The sequence below is a fragment of the Clupea harengus genome, chromosome 7, assembly GCF_900700415.2.
Source record: "Clupea harengus chromosome 7, Ch_v2.0.2, whole genome shotgun sequence".
Lineage (NCBI taxonomy): Eukaryota > Metazoa > Chordata > Actinopteri > Clupeiformes > Clupeidae > Clupea > Clupea harengus.
The window spans coordinates 22115489-22122988 of NC_045158.1; the positions used below are offsets into that span (position 1 = coordinate 22115489).

At 46.3% G+C, this 7500-nt stretch overlaps 1 protein-coding gene across 1 annotated transcript in view; it reads left to right on the forward strand.

Annotated features, from left to right (window-relative positions):
- pxnb (paxillin b) overlaps window positions 1-7500 on the forward strand; it is a 29018-nt gene that overhangs the window by 7804 nt on the left and 13714 nt on the right. The window lies entirely within an intron of this gene.

Consider the following 7500-nt stretch of genomic DNA (forward strand, 5'->3'; position numbering starts at 1 on the left):
ATTACGCTGCTCTGGTAGACTGCTCTGGTAGACTGCTCTGGAGGTGGGAACAACATTACGCTGCTCTGGTAGACTGCTCTGGTAGACTGCTCTGGAGGTGGGAACAACATTACGCTGCTCTGGAAGACTGCTCTGGAGGTGGGAACAACATTACGCTGCTCTGGTAGACTGCTCTGGAGGTGGGAACAACATTACGCAGCTCTGGTAGACTGCTCTGGAGGTGGGAACCACCTTACGCTGCTCTGGTAGACTGCTCTGGAGGTGGGAACAACATTACGCAGCTCTGGTAGACTGCTCTGGAGGTGGGAACCACCTTACGCTGCTCTGGTAGACTGCTCTGGAGGTGGGAACAACATTACGCAGCTCTGGTAGACTGCTCTGGAGGTGGGAACCACCTTACGCTGCTCTGGTAGACTGCTCTGGTAGACTGCTCTGGAGGTGGGAACCACCTTACGCTGCTCTGGTAGACTGCTCTGGAGGTGGGAACAACATTACGCTGCTCTTTGCTGTATGTCAGTGAGGAGACAGTGTCTTTGTGACCAGGTGGTTTATATAGATATTAAATAAAGTTGCCTTCCTCTCTCGCTCTCCCTTTCTATGAACTGCAACTGTACTGAGTATTTTCATTCAGTCGGTCTTTTAACCTGCCTACTGTGTCCTTTACAGTTTTGTCTCCGTCTCTATTTCTCACATTTTGCCCACCTCCCTCTCTTTCTCTTTTCCTCCCTCTTTCTCCTTCTTTCTCTCTCTCTATTCATCTCCCTCGTTTTCTGCTTCAATCTCTCTCTTTGTCCCTCCCTCTATTTCTGTCTCCCACTGTCTCTTTTCACCTCCTTCTCTCTCTCTCTGCCTCTGTCCATCTCTCTATCTTTCTTTCCATCTATCTCTCCCCTCTCTCTCTCTCCCCCTCTCTCTGCGGTTGATATAAATACCCTGATAAGTTTAGTTTGGTGGGGTTGGGTTTCTCCAGTGGGGCCAGTGCCCACTCTGTCTTCAGCTCCCTTCTCGTAAACAGCATGGTCCCTGCTAGACCTCCCTGACCTCTTCCTTCTATAAATGTGTGTGTGTGTGTGTGTGTGTGTGTGTGTGTGTGTGTGTGTGTGTGTGTGTGTGTGTGTGTGTGTGTGTGTGTGTGTGTGTGTGTGTGTGTGTGTGTGTGTGTGTGTGTGTGTGTGTGTGTGTGTGTGTGTGCACATGCGTATCTCTGTTCTGTCATGGACCTGGACATAGTTGAAGCAGTCGTCAAATCTGAGTACAGCCGCAGCCACTCAAAGTCTAAATGATATAATGGCATTCTCATGGTAGGCTGTTTGTTGTCCAGTCTGGCAGGACCAATGGTGTATTACACCTCTGCTGGTACTTCATTCTCATGGTAGGCTGTTGTCCAGTCTCGTATGACCAATGGTATATTACACCTCCGCTAATACATCATGCAAGTGCCGGGTGTTACAGAATGTTGTTGGTGAGATGAGCTTCTAGTGAGATATATTGAGCTTCCAGTGAGATATAGTGAGCTTCCAGTGAGATATAGTGAGCAAAAGCACATATCTCTTCCCCCACTTTTTATAATGAGTCATTTCCCCAGTGACTGTGATTATCCTGTTGCTCCATCCTCTCATCACACCATTCCTCCTCTCCTCCATCCTCTCATCACGCCATCCCTCCTCTCCACCACGGCCCTCTTTGCTACTCGTTCGCCGTTCTCTCCTCCCTCCTCTACCTCTTCCACTCCTTTTTTTCCTCCGGGAATGTCAGGAATTCTCAGCTCTTTTGTTTGTTTTTTATCGCGGGGGAGAGCGAGGAGAGCTCTGGATAAAGCAGGAGTGGCACACGCCTCTTGTCTTCTTCAACCTGACATCTGAACACACAGTAGTGCCAGGCTTAACTGCCTATGGGTTTGTCAGTGTCAGTGTCAGTGTTTGTGTATATATGCTAACTGTCTATGGGTTTGTCAGTGTGTTTGTCTATATATGCTAATGCTAACTGCCTAAGGGTTTGTCAGTGTGTTTGTGTATATATGCTAACTGCCTATGGGTTTGTCAGTGTGTTTGTGTATATATGCTAACTGCCTATGGGTTTGTCAGTGTGTTTGTGTATATATGCTAACTGCCTATGGGTTTGTCAGTGTGGTTTTGTATATATGCTAACCGCCTATGGGTTTGTCAGTGTGTTTGTGTATATATGCTAACTGCCTATGGGTTTGTCAGTGTGTTTGTGTATATATGCTAACTGCCTATGGGTTTGTCAGTGTGGTTTTGTATATATGTGAAGCTATGTGGAGCTGAAATAGGAGTTTAGGACTTCCATAGGATCTTTGATCAAGGATTATTTATGCCCTGTAGCACTGCTCTAATGCTTTGTTATAAAATAAAAAAAAGATAATAACAATGATATATAAAACATGTATTTTGTATAAAACAAGTATAAATCACCGTGATGTACATAAAGTAGTTGTTTTGTGTGCAGTCATGTTAGTTGTAGTTGCCACAGCCGGGAAGGTGGAAATGTTGAGGAGCGCTTGTGTCGTTTACTCCTCATAAACTCACATGAGTTAATTAGTTTGCTGTGGTGTGTGTGTGTGTGCGTGTGTGCGTGTGTGTTTGTGTGTGTGTGTGTGTGTGTGTGTGTGTGTGTGTGTGTGTGTGTGTCTGTGTGTGTGTGTGTGTGTGTGTGTGTGTGTGTGTGTGTGTGTGTGTGTGTGTGTGTGTGTGTGTGTGTGTATGTTTGTTTGTTTGTGTCTAGTCTAGACTTTGCTCTTTGGCAGTTCTCTGCTTTCAGGGGATTGGGTTTAAGCTTGGCCTCATGCTCCCGTTTGCATTCTTAATCATGCTAACCACTCTATTACAGCCGTGTAAACAGCCCCTACTCCCCCACCCCCACCGTACCCTCCACCACATGGGCCTCCACAACTACTCTCTATAACTCAATGTTGCCCCCTTCAGGAATCAGAGTGCATTGCAGGCACCTAAGCATGGGGTCAACAGGTCCTCCTACTGTATCAAGGACTTTCAGAATCTGAGACAAACTGTAGCCTGGTTTAATAAGAGAATTATTAGCTTTGTATTGATTGTTTTGCAGCTGATGCGTGCATTGTATTGCCTGTTGTGTTTTTAATTCTTGTAAGTAATCTCAAGTAAGACTCACATTGCTTCCCTGGAAATCCTTCCTCTCTAAAGCATGCAGTGCAGTGCAGTCCTGCTTCCTCTGACAGACAGAGTCTTTGGCAGGATATCCTGTCTGTGTAGCGCTGAAGGTCCTGGTGCTGTTTTAGAGGAAGGCCAGCAATCTGTCTCACGGTCCAGTGTTTCAGTCACAGTCTTTTAAATTGACCTTCTGAGGTCCACCTGCTTGTCTTTATAGAGGAACACTTTGGCAGTCCGTCTGGAGCACACGTTGTATAGTATTTTTTTTAAAGATGTGTAGTACTTTGTGTTTTTATGAATATAAAAAATGCTGTTCCTGTGAGATTTGTACAAACTAGGAAAATAAATGAAGAGAAGCGATCAGTCAACATGTGAAACGTGTGAACGTGCATGTAATGACTGATTATTATGAGTGACATCTTCACTGATCATGAGTGCAAGGTTGTAGATCAGTTGAAGGGGCTTTGCCTTCAGTAAAGGCTGTCCACTGAGTCTCTAATACAGAGCTGTGTGTCAGCCCTCTTTAGCTTTAAGAAGACAGTGGAACGGTCTGGCACCAGTTGCCTGCTTTTATTTTGAGTGGGTGGGTTTTTAGTGCGAGTTCCTGCAAAGCGTCAGGCTTTAAATAGACTTTACATCTTCTGAGGGGAGCCAGTGAGGGAAGTTGACCATGGGTTGCATCACTGGGTTTGTGTTCTTTATTTAATCAGGTGTTAAAGTTTCTCTCTGTTTTTCATATAGTGTCATGTCAGAGTCATGCCAGCCATGCGGAGGTTTTTTAATAGGCAGATGTGTGTTTCGGATGACATCGCGTGTTCTAAATAGGGGATAAAACATTATGTCATAAATAGTTTTTGAGCTAATCATGAGGGGATATTTTAAACAGCTGTCTAAGTTGACAGGGTAAGGCTGGCAGTAAGGAGAAAGAAAGGTAGAGTTTGAGAAAGAGGATTTGAGGGAAGGAGAGAGAGAAAGCGAGAGAGAGAGAGAGAAAATAATTTTAGAGAGAGGGAAGGACTTTGAAAGAAAGAGAGAGGATCTGAGAAAGAGAGAGGGAGAGAGAGAAAGAAAGAGATAGAGGAGAGGGAGGGAGGGAGAGAGAGAGAGGGAGAGAGAGGGTCCCTCCAGCACCTGGCCATTTGTAGACATGCCTTACTCATTGCCTGTTCGTGTGTCATAGCCTCCACACAGTCACACGGGCACTAAGCCCACTCGCACACTGAGACACAGAGTGACTCTGATCAACACTCTCAGACAGTGACTGCATACTCACACACACTCTCGCGCACCAGTGTTGGATACCCCTGTGACACAGTGAGTACCATCTATTTCACGTCTGTTCTTCTCTAGCCTTCTAAGCTCGGATCATTTGGGCTGTGTGCTCTGGTCCTCCGCATGTACCTCAGACTGTGCCATGTGCCAGTGTTCGTTTCGATCTACTTTATGTGTGCGTGTGTGTGTGTGTGTGCATTAGAGTAGTGTAGGGTGGACATTCACCAGTTCTGAGAGTCGTTTAGCTTGAAAGAGAAGTGGGGTAGCTGACAGTGGGTACAGTACTTGAGTTGTGTGCTAGCTGAAAGTGGGTACACTAGCTGGAGTTGCCACACGTCAGGGTATACTGTACCAGCCGCTTCACTGTACTTATTGCCCTCCTTTAGCGCCGACGTACACCAGCACCGGGACGCATACACCAGTACCAGGCAGTCTACACCAGTACCGAGCTGCATATTTCAATACCGGGCCGCATTCCGGGCCGGGGTACCGGACCGCGTTCGGACCCCACCCCTTCTAGAGTCAGCTGCCTTCCGAAGTTCCTGTCTGAGTCGAGTGTTACATCCTAATCGTTTGACCTCCAGCTCCCTCTCACTCACCATAACACCACACGTTTATGGCACGGCAATGAAATATTGCTGTATTATGATCCAACCACTCGTAAAACGCTAGTAGTGGGCTAGATGATCAGGTGTCGATGGCTGTGTGTGTGTGTGTGTGTGTGTGTGTGTGTGTGTGTGTGTGTGTGTGTGTGTGTGTGTGTGTGTGTGTGTGTGTGTGTGTGTGTGTGTGTGATAGTGTGTGTGTGTGTGATACGGAGAGTCTGCGGTTTAAGGCGGAGCTGGAGATCACTTTGCCACCCATGTTGTCGGCCCCTGGTGTGTAGCCCTCGTGAAAGCGTGGTATGTGTGTGTGTGTGTGTGTGTGTGTGTGTGTGTAGGCTCTGTGCTATTATTGGCCGGCCAGGCTGCAGGGAGAGATGAGGTAAGAGCTTATTTAGAATGGAAGGCTGGGGTGATGGATCACACTCCCTTGTCTCCAGACTGGGAACAGATCGCATGCCTGTGTGTCTGTCTTTCAGTGGCGGCCCCAGAGATGCACAGAATCACATGTGGTATACATACATGTGCACACACACACACACACACACACACACACACACACACACACACACACACACACACACACACACACACACACACACACACACACACACACACACACGTGTTTGAAGATACATGAATGCATGCAACAAACTCTCACAGGTCTACATACACATGAACACATCCACACGACTCACCATACACTTACCCATACACCTTCCCATGCACACACTCACACATGTGCACACACTCATGCATTCTCACACACACACACACACACACACATACACACACACACACACAGACGCACACACACACACACACACACACTGATGAAACTCGTGGAGACTTACACTCCTTACACATTTAGCTGCTGCCATGCCTTCAACCTGATACTGTGTGTGTGTGTGTGTGTGTGTATGTGTGTGTGTGTGTGTGTGTGTGTGTGTGTGTGTGTGTGTGTGTGCGAGTGTGTGCGTGCCTGAATGTGCATGTGTCATTGTGTTGGTGCATGTTTGTGTGAGTTGTGAGAGAATGTACAATATATATATATATATACTTGATACTGTGTGTGTGTGTGTGTGTGTGTGTGTGTGTGTGTGTGTGTGTGTGTGTGTGTGTGTGTGTGTGTGTGTAACCTTGGGTCTGTTTACTTGAGAGCTGACAGATGAGGACTTGTTTTGGTGAGATCAGGGCTGACATACACATAGGAACAGATGGAGAGAGACACGTGAAGACGTGCTTGTCATCTAAAAGACATCCTGAGTGGATTAGGGCATTATAACCACTCCACTTTCAGTTCCCCAAGTATCATCCTGATATCATTGTTTTACCCTTCATTATTTATACTGGCCTGTTCTGCCTATGCAAAATAAGGTCCTAGATAGATAGATAGATGATTACTTTATTTAACCGGAGGGAAATTTTAGGACATCCAGTAGCTTATACAATTTATACGACTCACAGACACACATACACAAATCACATACACATAGGGAGAACATGTTCAAAAGGAGTGGGGTGGTAACAGATACAAGAATGGGTCTGACCCTATGGTACAATTTGCATGGTTGTGAGTGACAGTGTAGATGCCCAGGAGGAAAATGTCCTTGTGCTGCTTGTGTGGATAGTGCAAAAAGATAGTGTTCTTGTGCTTGTGTGGATAGTGCAAAAAGAAGATAGAATATAAGAGATTAAGTCACGTTAAGAAATAGTCACATTAAGCGGATATGAATACGGTGAAATGCATAGCACACAAAGGGCTAGAATCAGCATGGTGTCCACCAGAGCAATGCAAACTTGCCCTTGATGCTGGACAGGTTGACAGAGACCAAGAAGGTGTTTTAGCTAGGATATAGGGCCTTTAGCTTACAATGCTAACGGTAAGAGGAGCTAGTGCTTGCTCCTAGACTAGAGGCCCCTCCAGCGGTTTGACCCCGGACGTGTCTCTCTTTTGGTGTCTGGAGGAAGCCGAGAGACCTCAGTAGGTCTGGAATTGGAAGCTTACGCACCCACACTGGCATTGTCTGTGTGTTTAGCTTCCCGTACTCAGCAGGAGTGAGGTGCGAAGCGTTAGCTACCGTTCCTGTGAAACGCTAACACCTAGCGCTTAGCTTTAATCTCTCCCGGCGGGCCATCAGCACATGGTTATTTCAGGAGGTATAAAAGCAGCTACTGGTGATTTAGTGACACTTTCACACCCAGTACTGACACAGGGTCATTCTCTTGGATCCATAGATTGCGTCAGGCTTCCCTCGGAGGGAAAGCGTTTAAAGTATTTGAAGTTCCGTGAGTGACAGTTTCAGTGCAGTAACAGGGGCCCACTGTTAAGTTGTGGCTTTGTTATCTGGTACTATTTAAATCATGTTTCTTCTTACATGGAGCCCAGGAACCAGGTGACTGATATTTCAGGCTCTTTAAGTCCTTTGTGTCACGAACTGTTCTGGGTAAAATACATTTATGTATTCTTTTTAGCTCAGCTG